Source organism: Abrus precatorius, unplaced genomic scaffold, assembly GCF_003935025.1.
Source record: "Abrus precatorius isolate BTA unplaced genomic scaffold, Abrus_2018 Scaffold4, whole genome shotgun sequence".
Classification (NCBI taxonomy): Eukaryota; Viridiplantae; Streptophyta; class Magnoliopsida; order Fabales; family Fabaceae; genus Abrus; species Abrus precatorius.
In genome coordinates, this window is record NW_020874384.1 from 15067436 (window position 1) to 15081297 (window position 13862).

Sequence of the window (13862 nt, forward strand, 5' to 3'; positions counted from 1 at the left end):
ATGTCCAAAAATTAATCATAAAATAATTAAAATAGGTTTTAATTTTCAAATAAAATTTATAACAAATATATATATATATATACTATTCTTAACAGATTACATGAGAAATGATTTTCAAAAATCTAAAATAAGTAACTCCTTATCCTCCGAGAATCAGTAGTCTATGACAAATTAGGTTTTTATAGGCTTTTTTTATATTTTTAAAAAATAAATTATTAAAATAATAATTTTTAAATTTTTTTTTGTCTAGGCTTTCTTTTTCACATCACCATTTGTATAGTTTTTTTTTTAATTTCACTTTTCTACAAACAAATTTTGAGACAATTTCTTAAAAAATATCAAATTTAATATTGGACAATTAGAGATGAATAGAAACGCGTGGCTTGATTTAAGTTTTATTTATATTTACTCTGACCGATGTGATGTATTAACTATCCCAAGTCGCTCATTCTAATATAAGATAATTTAAATTTATTTTTGTTTTTAATTTATATTTATAATAAATGATTAATTATAATTACTAAATTATTTAAATTAATTATTATGATGATAATAAATTAATTAAATAAGAATAAATTATTATTATCATTATTTATGACTGCATTTATTATATATATATATAATAAATTAATTAAAACCCCATTAATTAATATAAATTTCATAATAAATACATTAATACCTTTTTTTGAAGACAAGTAAATCTTGAAAGATAAAATTTAAATTTTTTCAATCTATTTTAAACAAATTATAAAAATTTCATAATTATAATTAATTATTTATCATAATATAAATTAAAAATAAAAATAACTTTAAATTACTTCATATTAAAATTGATGACCATTGAATAATTTGACAGGTGACACGATTTAAATAAATTTCACTTGTATAGGAGACAACGTTTATTTAAATCGCGTCATGTGTTTTTACTCATTTTAAGTTATTCAAATTTAAAGTTAATTTAAAAAAATAAATTTCACCCAATTAAAAAAAAAACTTGTTAGAATTTTAAGATATGTTATTGTTTCAAAGTTTCATCCTTTATATTAAATGATGTGTCAAAAATACTTCTAACAAAAAAATTAATTTAAAAATAATATAATTTTAATAATTAAAAAAGAAACTGCCTTTATAAGCACCCGTGCTTAACACTGGTACACCACCCACCATGGTTGGGTAGGTCGACATTATTATCATATATTATATACCATTCAAAGTGGACGACTTCTTTTAATTAACAATCGCACATGGTTTTTTGTGATCACATATTGTATTTGAAGGTCTTATGGCGATTTTCCAGTGCTATCTGTAGAGAGTAATAAAATAGGGATTGATGACAGGTTTAAAGGTGCGAATCCGAATGTGATCAAACATTTTTGCTTCTTCCTCACACTGCCCAAATGCGTTGTGTGAAAGCATTCACTTGTTAATTACATTAATATAAGAAAATGTGCACTGTCACTTTCTTTTTACTTTTACCAATCCGATGCGGAGGCCCATCTTGCATATACTGTGGTGCTTTTCAACTATGGTATCCGTACAAGAGTTTCTTCAATTTTTACTTGGAAATGTGTCAGTACCTTTCACTTTTACGTGCTTCAGTACATGCCAGATGACGGAGCATTAGAACAACTACAAAACTCCTTGGTCATTTTTGGGTTTATTGTTTTTAGTTTAAGTGTTTTGTTTCTTTATATTTGTTCTATCTATTTTTTCTTTATTTCTTACAACTCATAGGAAATGTGAAATAAATATTATCCTGCCTAGAGTAATTTTACAATCAATATCAAGAACGAAATGTAGCGAATCATTTTGGAAAATGTTTATTTATAATAAAAGTGGAATAAATTTTTAATATAATATTAATTAATCAAGGTTTAAAGTTTAACAACAGAGCCAAAATGTGATTGTCCTTTTATTTGTAATACCACATTATTTCCGTACAGAACGGAAAATGTACCTCGACCTACTCCTTTAAAGTCACATCAAATATCTATAAGATAATAAATGTGTCACCCTCCACTGACTAGTAGTGAGTGCACCATCAATGAACCCAAATTAAAAAGCAAAGTCACCACGTTTCTTTCTTTTTAAATGTGATGCTTTCTACGACTTCATCTATTCAGGTGAAATGAGAGGCAAAACAGCATAGAATTAGAAAAATGGAGATTGAGGACACATCAACTGGATTCTCTATTGGGTTTCCCCTAGGCTTAGCTCTTCTCGTTGCCTTGTTATTGTTCATTTGCTGCTTCTTTTGCTGCTGCTTGCATTGGGAAAGGCTCCAACTTTTGCTTCCATTCTCTTCGCTCATCACCCCACAGCCTCACTTACAATCCGAGTTAACCCCTCACCACAAACCGGGCTTTCCTGTTCTGGTTGGTAACATTTTTATATTATTATTAAATTAAAATTATGTTTTATGGAAACCCATTAATGGAGTTTGTTTTATGATGTTCAGTTGATGAAGCAAAACGGAGCTGAGAGCTTGCCTGTGCTGATGCCAGGAGATGAGGTTCCAAAATTCATAGCTCTGGCATGCCCATGTCAACCTCCAACGAATGAAAGGATCACAATCCACGTCCAGAAGGCAACACCAAATGATTTTTGCAGCGGCACTTAAGGATTCGTGGAGAGCATAAGATGACATGGGTGATCGATCCACAGCTTTGTCATTGTGTGAGAGGTGATCGATCAAACCAAAAGCTCGCGAGATTAAAGGGATGATTATTCATTGGCAAAACTATTTATCATCTCTCCACAACTTTTCTTTTATCGAAGGGCACCAGTTATGCATCGTACCACAGCCCTGCAATATGAAATTCTCTCTTCTGCTATAGATTTTATTACGGAATTCATGTTAAAAATTGTAGATATACAAAGTTATAACCCAATGAAATTTAATTTGCTCAAACAACTCAAGGATTTTCATGATAAATATGTTAATAAATAAATGTTATGTACTCGGAAGTTTTAGGCAGAATTATAATTTTTATCTCTTATGTTTAACTTTAATTTTGATTTTACTTTTTATTTTTTTATTAATTTAATTTTAAGCTTTATTTATTTTGCTTTTTTAAAACAAATTTATCATCTTAATTACATATTTTTGCTTGCGTTTTTCCTGTAATAAAACATTCTTTTAATTTAACAAAAAATATATTATGGATTAATATTTTCTTATCTTACATTTCTCTTGTATTTCACTGTCAAATTATCTTTCAAAATTCACTAAAAGCTTTTTTAATTATTTATAAATTATTCTTGATCGATGACTCCTGTCAACTTTGTTCTCCATTTTAAACTGCTTGCAATTATCATAAAATCAGCATTATATTGACTAAATCTCTTATTATTATTATTATTATAATATCTGCATCAAAAACTTAAGCATTTACTAAATCAGCCAAAGTTGAAAGACATGAAAAAATTAGAGAAAAATTTTTGTTCAAAAACATTTGACAAGATTAAATTAAATATACAAGTTTAAAAGACCAGATTAACTTAAATGATTAAATTAAATAAAAATAAAAGAAAAATTTGAAACCAAAATTATGTGTGCGCACCTGTATGTACACAAATTTTTGTACGTAAAATGTAAAAGATAGTGATATGCTATTTTTAACTTTAAACTTGAATTCTCAAAGTTGGACTCAGGTCACTACATAATAAATGAGCTTGTTGCAGTTCGGAAAATACTTTAATAAACAGTTATATATTATTGTGTGCATAACAACAAGTTAATAACCACTTCATGTTTTCTTGTCACTTATCGTATTTATACATCAAAATGTAACTCTAATATGGAGTCGGAATGGGTATAAGTAAAATTTTAATTCAAGTGATAATTTTAAAAATTTAAATTCCAAAAAAGACTTCACGTAAAGTTAACGTTTAATCAATTAATCATTGTTTAATAATTAATTTAATTTTCTAAAATTTGTAAGTGTGCAAGTAGTATTCCCTCTTTTTTCAAAATGTTTTTTGACCTGCGTGAAATCAACCTTTATTTTTTTGTATTTATACTCGAATTCTCAATTTCTCATGTAGGTTTGAAGACTGTATTGGCCCATTTGTAATGCCCACGATTTACATATAGCACTAACTAGTGAGGGAACATGGATCGAGATCTTATGGAAATTCTTTTGGGCCCACCCATTCTGTAAAGGCCCAGTATCCAAACACAAAAAATCAGATCAAGAACAATGTTATTTATAACGTGTATAAACAAAATTGGAGCACGTTGGTGTGGACTTTTCCAGTGCATCTGCTTCTAGTATAATAACAATAATAAAATTAATATAATAGAATGAAATGGAATATCCTATCAAATGTTTTAATTTTCCAGTTAAAAAATATTATTCTCATATAGACCTTGTTTCAAACGCATCTTTCCACGTTGAGGAGATTTAAGTTGGTTTTATTTCTTATTTCAAAATTGGAGATAAACGGAAGAGATGAGATGCAATTGATTCTGCCGTATTTTGTTTAATTTTATTAAATTTTAAAAACTTTTTAAAAATATCGTACAAGGTTTTTTTTTTATTTTGTTAAACAAATTTATATATTTATTTTTTATGATTTAATTTTTTAAGTAAATCTTTATAATTTTTAAAATTTATCACTGCTAACCTCTCAGTATATATTATTAACATAATATCTTGCCTTTTCTTTTTACTAAACTCTCCTTCCCTCTTCTTTATTTCTATTCAGAAAAAATTATATTAAATTTTAAATTTGATTTAAATAAATTATTTCTGTAAATCATTTGAATTTTATTAAATATTTTTGCTATTTAAGAAAAAAATAAAATATTAAAATATATAAATAATGTCATATACACAAGAACATTAAAATAATATTATAATTTAAAATAATTTAGTCAAGTGCAGCGAAAAACTTTTAAAGATATCATAAGAGCGTATAAAAGTTAAAAACAATAATAAAAATAATAAATAACATGAATTTAATTGAATAAAAATTGGTAGAGATCAGACGAACTTTGAAAAAAAAAATATTATTGAAAAATATATTTTAATGATAATATTTTTAAAATTTTAATTTTAAATAAGTTAAATGACTTGGTGATTATGATGCATTGTTATTAAGTACAGTCATCTTCTTTTTCCTTCTCAGCGGTGAATACGTCATCGAATTCTCCGATTTCCTCTTTGCCATGAAATTATCAATTCTCAATCAGATATAACTGTACTTATGTGCATGGAAGATGAAGTGATTGTGTCATCCCCATATCTACAATCTAGTGCCTCGTTCATTATCACCTTTCTCATGAGAGGTGTTTCTTCTTAAGAAGATGAACGGTGTATATAAAAATATTTAACAAATACAATGTAGTCAATAAAAAATAATTATTAATCTGTATTTAAAAATTAGAGGAGTGAGTTAAATATTTTTAAAGCTAGAAGAAGAAGAAAAAAAATTCGAAGGTCATATATATATATATATATTCAATGTCACATCTCTTATTCATTAAAATAAAAGTTAACTTAGGCATGATCTGTCAACTTGTTAAGTTTTGTAATTACTATTGTTCACGCTCGTTAAACTTTTAGTATTGTTTTTAAGTGTAATATTACATATTAATTAAAATGATATTTTAAGTAAATTGTTAAAAAGTTGAAGTTGTGATGTGGTAAAATGTATAAAAAATGTATACTTGTCTTAGTCTCTATTTTAGTATAAATATAAAAAATAAAAATATTTATAAGATTAAATAATTAATATTTTATTGAAATTTAATTGTGAATTATTACTGGTTTCAACTTAAAGAATTTAGCAATTAAAATTATGTTTACAAGTGACAGTTTACATTTTTTGATAAATAATGACAACGAAATGTTTATCTACTAAGATATAATTACATCATAAAAATATAATTTATTTTTGTCTGAGAAGTTACTCATTAAAAAATTTCACCTGATCACAAATTTGTTAGCAAGTTATATCCACGCTTTTTATGTTTTGGTCAAACTGTATTTATTTATTTATTTATTTTTGTCAAAGGTTGTTTTCCTCTGAGAATTGTACGTCTTTTTGTGATATGACTGTAATATGTTAAATTGGGCATAATTATGTGTAGTAGATGCTGAGGCAAGACAAGGAGCACTCTTGTCATCAAAAGCCCATAAGAATAGCGTGAGAGTGGCGTCACCTTAAAACGAGCACGATATGATGACGATGTTTAAGATCCAACGGCTTATAATAAATATCATAATTAACGCGCGGAATAACCATATTGCCCATGATGCTGTGTATGCATGGTTTAACAACAAAGCGTGCAAAAGTAGCGCCAGTTAATGATTCTTTCTTATAATAATGAAAGCCTCTGCCCAACCACTGTTTTATGGATACTTTTCCAAAGAATATTTCACGGTATTAACCAAATATTTTAATTACTTTTAATTATAAATTCCATTTTTGTTTTTACCATGATACATAAGTTTTTTTTTTTATTTGTAAATTGTATTTTTTTATTGCATAATCAAATATCTAAATGCCTTTTCTTTTGGCAAACTCCACGATATAAAATTAAAATTCTGGCGATAATTGATAACCATCACTAAAAAACATTTATTTTACAGACACAAATTATTAAGTATTAAGATAATTTTTGTTGGTAACAAAGCAAAATTGTTGGTATAAACTCTAAAGCTTTATACTAATAATATGATATATTATACCAGTAAATAATTTCACTGGAAAACTATTAAATATATTAAATATTAGTATAATACATTATTTATTAATATAAATGTTTAAATATTATATTAATTTTTTTAAAGAACAAAAATGATAGCTATAAATAATATTTTAACATTTTATATTTTCCGTGCGTTAATAAATTACATTCTATTGTAATGAAATGAAAATATATGCTTTAAGTCACTTTCCTACATATGCCATCCGCGTACATCGCACTTTCCCGTTAAAGAGTGACATAATCATCACTTGTTCAGTTGTTCTACAAAATAAAAAATTATCTGATATAAAAAATACAATAGTTTTTTTTAAATTTAAAATGAAAACCAGAAAAGACATTATTTTTCATTGATTTATTTTTTTTAAATTTAATATTATTTATTATGTTAAAAAATAGGAACTTATTAAATGGAAAATAGGTTGGTCATTTAATAGGAAATTATTTAATTTTTTTTAATTATATCATTTCCAAATTTTACTAAGTGAAATAATAAAGAGTCAGGAAAAATTTTCAATTTTTTTTATAATTATTCCATTTCATGTGTAAAATTTTAGAAGATACACAATTAAAAGAAGTATATAATTTAAGCAATTAGTATTGGTTGTAAACAGTTGATTAATCATTATAATTTATTTCTAAAAACAAGATATAGTGTCCATAATAATCTATTAAATGACTCATCTTGCAAAGTAAGGTCGAATGTTACATTACAATCACTTACGATATTTAATAGAAAAAATGTATCTAAAATTAATTTTTTACCCATTTTAATTTGAGAATCATTGACTTCTTAATTAAGTGAAAAGTAATATTTGTTAAGCTTAACTTTTTCAAATTATTTTAAGACACATTCAAAGATATTGTGATAATTTATTTATTCAAAAGTATTTAAATCTAAATAAAATTTAGTAGGATGAATGGATGATAACAAGTATTATACATATTTATATTTACATTTTAAAAAATATGTGTTATAGTACTCTAAAATTTTTTTATAAATATTGTACCCAAAAAATTTATACTAATAAAAAAATACGTAATAAGTTAAAAAATTATAATTATATATAATTTATTTAAAATTATATTATTTATATTATTTGTTGGATTATCCTATTATATATATATATATATTAAATTTTTTATTTTATTTTTTTATTATTTTTTTATAAATTTTAAGTTTCAAATAAAATATAATTTATATTTAAGTAAATTCTATTTATTATAAATAAAAAAATTTATAAATAATATATTAATTTAATAATTAAATATTAATAATAAAAAAATTAAAAATATAAAAAATATATTAATATAATAATATTATTTTATTTTTAAATTTTAATTTATTTAATTTTAACTTAAATAATCTTCAACTTATTTAAATATAATAATTTATTATTAAATAAATTTATTATTTAAATATGTACGGCTACTTTAAAAAAATTTCATGGGTATCACAAAATTTACCTTTAAAAAAATACATATTTATTTACTTATTAATTACATAATAATTAACTTTGATATCCATTCATGTATTTACGATCTGTTACTGGTCGTTTGTTAGCTAAAATATAATTTATCAAACAATATAAATATTGTTCTAAAATAAATAAATTTATAAAAATTGTAAATAAAATTTAAAATTACCAATAAAATTACTAAATTATAATGTAATGTTTATATATAGAGAGAGAAAGATAAATGAGTATCGGTATTATAGTATTTTTACTCATTTTTTTGAATATGTTTTTTTATAATTAAACTAAAATTTATTAAACGAATATTTATTATGTCCACTGTGGATAATTTTTGCAAATGTTTAATGAGTGTAAGACTCATTTCCATTCCTATATTTTATGTTGTATATTGAGCATTTTATTTTATTTTATTTATATTGAATAAAAATAAATGTTATTGAGATTTTATTAAAAAAATATTTAGATATTTTGATTTCTTTATTCACCATTAATTTTCTAATGTCTGCTTAGCTCTCTGGAATTGCATTTTGACGTGTCATATGCCCACATTTTATCTGCTATTATCCTTCTCCCTAATTGACTCGTGGGGATGTGAGCTCAACATTGGTGACTTTTTTGATAGACACAGTTTGACCCATGATCTTAGTTATGAACATCTAATTTGTTGACCTTTAATTCGTTGTCACTGTCACTCTCTTGTGTTCTAACTGTTTATGTCTTCAAACAAAACCCTTGATCTTATCCCTCAGAAACATTAAGTGTTTGACACAATTCGCTTTTTCAATTAATGACTATTTTGATATTTTCTTTTCACTAATGATGAATTGATTATGATTCATGCTAGCTTCCCAATGTAAACCATACTAACGGTGAATTTTCCTATTTCACCAATGGGTTATGCAATGATGAAATCTCCATGGCTGCATTCTACATTGGTCTCGCCATTCCTATTTCAGTTGTTTGAAAAATTAATTTTTTAAAAATTATATCGGTTTTTAAAGTTGAAGTTAAATACTTAAAAATGATAATGTTCCAGTAAAAAATATTAATAATTTTAAAAATATAATAAATATATTTATAAATAAACAATATAGCATTTAAATATATGTTTTAAAATTAAAACGAAGTAATTTATTAAAATAAAAATAAAAATTACCTTTTTTCTATTTTTTTATTCTCTAACTAGTAAATATTTTGTATAAGTGGGGGTTTGGAGCATTTTGGTTGGGTGGTGCAAGGGACGCATGCAGATGAGAGCGTGGAGGACAATCCCGGAGGTAGTGAAGAAGTTATCTGTCGCGCTCTGAACCCGGCAATCCAAAATTAAAAGCCGCTTTCTTGTCCCCCAAAACATCATTTCGCTTTGCCCTGTTTTTCCCTGTCCCCTTCAATCCTCTTTTTTAATGCTCTCTGTACGTATCTTACACTCTCTCAATTCTTTTATTTTTCCTACCTTTTATTTCCCTCAATGAATGTCCTGTGAAAAATAGCCTAATAAATTCCTGTCTATTATTTATGTTTCCTATTTTGGATTAATTTTTAATGGACCACCTTCGATGCGTTGATTTTCAATCCCATGGGGCCCACTGGGTTTTTTCAGGTTTACTGTTTTGTGTTTCAGCCACCAAGGAATGTACAATTAAATTATTTGATGAACTTTTCCTTATTTGCCCTTGTGTTGCAATTAAAGGACCCTGTCACTATGCCCCACAACATGTGTGAGAGAGTAATAAGTGGGATCCATATAGTGGCTATGCATGTGATTGTGCATTGGTATAAATGGTATTAACATAGCCTCTTGTGTATAATACGGAAGAGGTGGATGAAGAGGGAGAATCTTGCCACTTTTGTTAGGGTAATGAGTGGGGTGGTTGAAATTGTTGATTTATAAGCCATTTGGCTAAGCATGCCTTTTTTTCTTTGCCTTCATAATCACAATGTTCCTCTCTTTCCTTGATATTAAAGATTGAAAGGAAAAACAAAAGAACAACATAATAAATGGAAGGAATTAATATGGAGGGCAACATGATTACATTGGATAAACGCTTTCTCGTAAGAGTCAAATTAAATCCCTTTTATTTCGGGGGTAAAATTGTCATTTTACGACTATTCTTGTTTGGATGAATGAAAGACTACGAATCGCAGTCCGAAACGTAAAGACAAGTCACATAAATTTTATTTTTAATTTCTTATCAACGTCTGTCTTAAACTAAGGTAGGAAAATGACGTCGAATGGCAGTGTTTTAGACACGTCCTATATATGCTCTGGTTAGAGAAAGTGCTGCAAAACTTGCTTCTCTTTTTTTATTATATTTAGTTTTGTAAATATGAATACGATATTTAGATTATGATTAATAGTATTCATTAAATATTAATTTGTTATTTTTTAACACAAATATAAGGATGCTATTAATGAGGCATTCTTGAATGTAACCCTATCCATTCTGTCTCTCTCTTTTTCATTTCTCACGTTGGATTTGTATTCTATATTGTAAGTTTGTAACCCATTCTGTGATATTCCTGTTTTTGGTTTCCTGAATGAAATATCGTGATGGCTTTAGCTGTCTAAACAAAGTTAAAGTGACCTTATAAGTGCTTCTTTGTATTAAGAGTTAGTTTATTTGAGAAAAAAATGATTTTCAAAAGTGTGATTTTGTCATAGACAGTGTTAACAATTCCATTACCCAAAGAAAATATACAGAACCTTTATCACAGGTCAAAGTTAGGAAATTTTTGTTGCGGGACTCAAATATAAAGATAAAATTTTAAAGTAATATATAAAAATTGATCAAAAATGGAAAATATATAATGTTTTTCTTTGATATAACATGCAAATTCAAATAAAAAAATTACTCACAGCAAATGAAGATGAATTACACTCAAATTCATTAATATTATTTACGAACATACAAATAAACTATTCCTGATAAAGTCATAACACTTTGTTCTGATTGAATAGTTTAGCAAAGGAAACAAATGGAAAGAGTAATTTCCTCTCATTTTGATAGTTTGTCTTTTAGTAAAAGAAAAGAAAGAAAAAATTAAACTAGTCCGACAAAAACAAAATCACTTCTCTATTACTGTGATCTTGTTGCAGTAAAATGATGAAAATATTGAGAAGAGGAAGGGCGTGAGGGGAGGGGTAAAGGCAGTTTTTTTATTTATTATTATTATAACTTTATATTAACTAAGGTTTTACATACTACAGATACTTTTAAAAATTATTAAATTGGTTATCATTAGCAGTATTTTTGTGTGTGTATAATTTACACATTTTAGATACTAATTAATTTTTATGAAATATTTTTTAATTTATTCAATCAAAATTTGTTTTAAAATATATTATTATTATTATTTGTTTATCTCTCGTGTAAAGATATCCTTAACCCTGCGTGAAAGAATTTGTGAAACTGTAGTCAAGCCTCTATCTTCTTATCTCATTATAAATATCATTTTTAATTATATGTCCTTTTTCTAAAATAAAAATTCCAATTATATGTTATATTTTGTGAATATTAATGAAGCGTGCTCCCACACAAACACATGAGGTTGTAAGACATTTCTTGCTTTGATCTCCTAGAAAAATGTTTGTTAGAGATAACATAATTAAAACGTATCTATATGTGAAATGTAGTTTCTTAATGTTGATTTAGTATTTACAAACGTTTAAAATTAGTTAATTTTGGTGTTCTCGTTAAAAATATTATTAAAAATTAGTTTAGAGGTACTAAGTTCATTAAATATTTTTACAATTATCATGTTGAACTTATATTCATGTTTCAAAAGTAAAAAATATTTTGAATCTATATATCATGCATCTCTTGTGTTACTTTAAATAAAAATTATCTCACTTTTCTACAAGTATATTAACCTCATTAAAAATATAAATGAATGACTAAAAAAATACAAATTACTATTTGATACAACTCCTGTATAAAAATAATACATATATAAATTTCCTAATTGAGTAAATAGTTTATTCATATTATAATTTTAAAGACTGAGTTTTACTATCTACAAACTTTGAAATTATTTATCGTAAAAAAGTCTAATATTCAAAATTATAATTCTTTTATTTGTTTCTTTGTTTTCTTCTCTAAAAAAGATATGCATCAATTAAAAGATTTAATATTCTAAACTTAAAATATTAAAAAAAATCTTACCAAATTCTTTTTTTACAACAATCATTTATAAAATTAATATTAAAAAAATATTTACTCAATAAATAATATATCTTCTTAAAGTTGTTTGAAAAGTGGAATTTTAGAAAGAGAAGAGACAGGACATCAATTTATATTTTAAATTAATATTTTTAAAATTAATATTTTTTAAAAATAAAATATATAAATTAATATATTAACAAAAATTTAATGTATCAATAATGTGTTTATTATCATAAATAATATATAATAATTTTAATTTAAAATTAAAAAATATATCTCTCTTCACTTCATCTCCAAAAACCTCCTCCCAAACATACTCTAAAATATATTTTTATTAATTTTCTTAATAATATATGAATAAGCAATTAAAAAAATAAGTAAACATTATATATATATATATATAAAACTTTTCGTAAAAAAAAGTATAAAACTATTTTTTAAAGGTTAAAAATTATAATAAAAATACTTAATATTCTTTATTTAGTATATTTAAGATATTTGTTAAAAATAAATTTAAAAAAATATTACCTTTAAAAACAACTTTGCTGCTTAAGACAATGAATAAACCATAAAAAATACTATTTATATAATATATTTTAAAAAATCTTCAGCTTTTTCTTAAAAAAGTAACCATTAATAAAATCATCTCTTTAAAGATCTAATTTAAATTATTTTAAAAAACAGTAGTCATAAAGGTTTTTGTTCCAAAGCTGAACATGATTTGTGTTGTTTAATTATAATTATTGTTATTATTATTATTTAATTAAAATTACAGTTTTATTTCAACAATTGTTACTATGACGTATATTAACAACACACGATAAAATTTTATTTAAAAATTGTTATTTAATATTATTAATATAACTAATTTCTAACACTACAATTTTAAATAAATTATTATTATGTATCTTTAAATATGATTTAAAAATATATAAACGTATGTCACGATGCTCTCTAGTTGATTGTGCTAATTTCGTTTCGTTTCCAATGAAAGCAGAAGTTTAAGGACAAAATGACATAATATAGGTTATTTTAATTGGTTCTTTTATAGACTTTTGAAAGCACTCGTAAAATGTTTGTGTTTTGTATTAATTATGTTTACTTTATTATTTAAATACGTATTACAAGTTCTTAAAATTGTTTCAACGGTGATTTAAATAAACATGCATTTTTCCCCACTTTTGAACGACTGGAAGAAGAAACTGGTCAAAGCATTTGTCAATAATTTAAAATCTAGTATGCATCGAACTTAAGTTAGGTTAAATATATTTAATAAATAAATAAAAATAATACTTTTAAAAGACTATTTAATTAAAAAGCCATGAATGTTTAATAATTCGGTCAACTTAAGTAAACATTGTTATTAATATTATTATAACATTTAAAATCATATATTTATTTTATTTAAGATTTTTAATTAAACTTATAAGCTGGAGAAAACTTAAAAAAAATAAATACATTTAAAAACACATAAAATTCCAACTTGAATTCAAATATTAAATCAAT

The 13862-nt window shown here is 24.5% G+C and overlaps 1 pseudogene; it reads left to right on the forward strand.

Annotated features, from left to right (window-relative positions):
• The first annotated feature begins 2159 nt into the window (after positions 1–2159).
• On the forward strand, positions 2160–2543 carry LOC113865972 (annotated as a pseudogene).
• The last annotated feature ends 11319 nt before the right edge of the window (positions 2544–13862 follow it).